Genomic DNA, 3,583 nt, shown 5'->3' with positions numbered 1-3,583 from the left:
GGGAGCGGTAACGGCCTCCCCGCCGGGCGGGCGCGGGCGGGGCGGCAGCGCTGGGCTGCGCCCGCCGCCGTCGTCGTGGTCGTGGTCGTGGTCGTGGTCGTGGTCGTGGTCGTGAGCCGCGAGCCGCGAGCCGCGGGAGGGTGGGACGGGGCCGGCCGCTCGGGCGGGCCTGCCTGATTGTGACTGTGAGTTTCTCCATGGAAGCGTGGGGAAAATGTTACAAACAATTACATAGAAAATATTAGAATGTAAAATCACTTTTCTCCCGGCCTACTGGGCCAGTAACCAAAAAGTAATCAGAATCAGCTTCTTCATTTACCAAAGAGACAAAATAAAGGCAGGCAGGGTACCGCTGTCCTTTCCCTTCTGTTTGTTCCCAAGACACTTCATGGCCATATATTGCAGGTATTCTATATAGCCTATAGAGTACTATTTGTAGTGTTATCCCTGTAGTAAAAAGGAATGTTCAGAGCGAAATCTTTGTTTATTATAAAGGTAAATGGGAATACTGTTAACTTGTACCACAAATACATTTCAGTTAAAAAAAAAAATCTCCATATCGATTCACAGAATAAAGATGCATTTCTACAGTACTTCCCCTCTGATGGTAAAATATCCTTAAAACGTGAGCTGAGAGGATACAGTGACTCTGAAAAGTCTGCGATTATAGCAGCACTGCTCTAGAATATGCCTTATAACGGACTTCTGCCCCATGCGAATGAGGCATATTGTTGCCTGAGAGTTTGCAAGACTAAGCTGTAATAGACCCTGTGTAAGATCCTGGTGATTAAATATTAATAATACAAATACATTTTCTTCTTTAACCTCTGAAGAAGAGTCTCTATTATGTGTGGACACAGAAAAGCGGCTGATTCCATAGTAGTAGATTTATCTGCCAGGAATGTTTATCATTGTTATAACTACCTTAAACAGCAGGGGTCACTACTAGACATAAAATCTGTGCTATGTTATCAATCTGAATATACTGCAGACGTTTATATAAATAATTAGTATAGTATTAATTAATCTGTCTGTATCATGAGCACTAGATCTGGCTTGACTATTCACAAACACTATTTTTTGTCATGCAGGTTGCTGTCAAGTTGTTCATACTTTCCTTTACAAGATAGAAGAGAAGATGATTGGTGAGATTAGAGTTTAAAACTGGGATCTCAGTTCACACATGAACACTCTTCTCTTGCATGCTTTGCTGAATATAGAAGACTCCTCAAAAGATACAGCAGGAGCTGAACACTCTCTGCTTCATTGGTAGAATGCATTTATGGTATTGCCAAATCTTTAGTTTGTGAATAAGCTAGTGCATATGCTGCAGAGCTTTAAGCATTCTTTAAGCTCATGGTCCTCTTACTTTGTCTGTGTCAAGAAATTCAGCAGAGTGTGTTCTAGCAGATTTGGTATAAAGTAAGAAACATATAATGTAGGCATGAATTGCCAAAGAAAACAGCTTGTACACAGTCAGAAAATCCATATGACAATATGTCATCTCTCTGTTGTTTTCCTTTCCTTCCACTACTCGTTTAGGCCCAGGTTATACTGCCCTTACTCATCGATGTAAAAGAGTCAGTTTCTGTCAAAGAAATGATAATCAGACATTCCAGATAGCTGACTTTAAGAAACCAGCCTTGCATTCTGAAGAATGAGGATGGTAGATGGTTGAACTTCGTTATAAAATGCACTGAAAATTGAGGGTTGATTGCTTATGTCAATAACTTAACTGAAGAGGAGAATCAAACCCTGCTTAATGTGCTAATAATGTTACATTTCAAACTGAAATAACCAGATGACTTTGAGGACTGGAGTAAAAGAAATGGGGCGAAATTCAAAATATTGTTAGTTAATATCTTAACTAACCATACAGGCCTCTGTTGCAATCTGGAAGTTTATTAGCTGCAGATAACTGAGAGGGAGAAGAACCTGTGTGCACCAGTTGGTCACAGAATGATTATGAATCATGAATGGAACGTGGTGATGAGAAAAGAAAACGTGACCCTAGGATGTGTCAGGAGGCRTTTAAAGTAGAGGGAAATAATAATAATGCTATCATATAAGGATCTAATAATCCTTTTCTGGAATGCATTGTATCTGGGGCTGACCTTATTCAAGAAAGATGCTCTCATATTGAAAGAAGTGCAAAGAACAGCTTAAAGCTTAAACTGCTGTATCTTCATTAGACATTCAACAAAGCACTCAGTAGTACTTGGTCTCAGTGTGGAGGACTGGCTCACTTTCATGCAGTTTGTATCCTGGACACTTTAGGACAGGCAGCTTGTGCCCACACTGCACTTCAGCAGGAGTAGCCCCTACACACAGTATCTGTTCCACCACCATTTGTGCTGCCACACACACAAGCACTTCTAGCAATGACTTATCTGCCTCCTACACTCCAGAATGGTGTGCCCACATGATGCGAAGGCCCATACCTGATGCAGATTCTCAGTCTCAAACTTTGCAAAGCTATAAAGATATGATACCTGCTCCTGCTGCCATTATTATTGCTGGAAAAGCTGGCAGCTTGGAGTCACGAGCTCAGGATCATTCCTACCCTAAGCAACAAGGCAAGGTGGCACATGGGAGAATGGCTAGGGAATGACATTCCAAAAAAAAAAAAAAAATCATATTTCCCTTCAGAGACATTGGCTTTGGAACATGTCTATACCCCAACACCATTTCCCCCGTAGTTTTGGCTGAGAGAGACAACCATTCATTTGTTCTCACCCATTTGATTTAATCCTTCAGACTTGGCATAACCAGCAGTGGATCTACATCTGGTAGGCATGAAAAGAATATTCTGGAAGAAAACCAGAGTCCCAGCAAAGTGTGAGTGAGATCTGTGGAGAAAGACTTAGCCTCTTCTCCAGCCCCCCTGTGTCCCATATCCTGAAATGAGGGTGTGGATGTGCACCCTCTTTTATCCGAGTATCCAGTAACATATCTGGAAAATCTGACTTAAGTGGATTGATGACTGGGAAGTGAATAGTATGTGAACTTAAAAAGCTATTGAAGCGTAGACAAAAGTCTAAAAGGGCATTGTGTGGGGAAGAATGAATTTGTAGCAAAGCCTCTTCTGGAGCAGGATATGGTGAGGAGTGAAAAGCACGCAAGGATTGTCAGTTTTGTGTGCTGAGATCACTACTTCACCAAGGTAAGCCATATAGGCATAAGAAACTGTAATTTTGCCAGTTATTATGGTTGTTTCTAGGATCACATGGAGAAAGGATAAAGGCAGAGGCAGATCAGTAAGTACACATCACTTTAAAAGTTTGCCATAGTAGTCTGTCCAAATAAGGAAAGTGATGGGAAGCAGGACCATGTTGAAGGCTATGTACAGGCCTGGAGTTACCAGGACGTTCCTGCGCACACCTATTGCTGCAGATATTCATACTGTCATCTGGTTGTCAGTGAGCCCAGCTTCAATGTAAGCTGTTACTTTGTTTCTGCGTTTTTTGCCTGTGCCAGTTTGTAACACATTAGAAGCACTAAACCCAGTTGGCTAAACAATCTGTAGTTACTCTTGTCTGGGAATAGGATGAGGCCAGAAGTGGTGGGAGTCTTCTGGAAATTT

Source organism: Apteryx rowi, unplaced genomic scaffold (genome assembly GCF_003343035.1).
Source record: "Apteryx rowi isolate R43461 unplaced genomic scaffold, aptRow1 scaffold_89, whole genome shotgun sequence".
Taxonomy (NCBI): domain Eukaryota; kingdom Metazoa; phylum Chordata; class Aves; order Apterygiformes; family Apterygidae; genus Apteryx; species Apteryx rowi.
Note: the sequence above shows the minus strand (reverse complement) of the source record.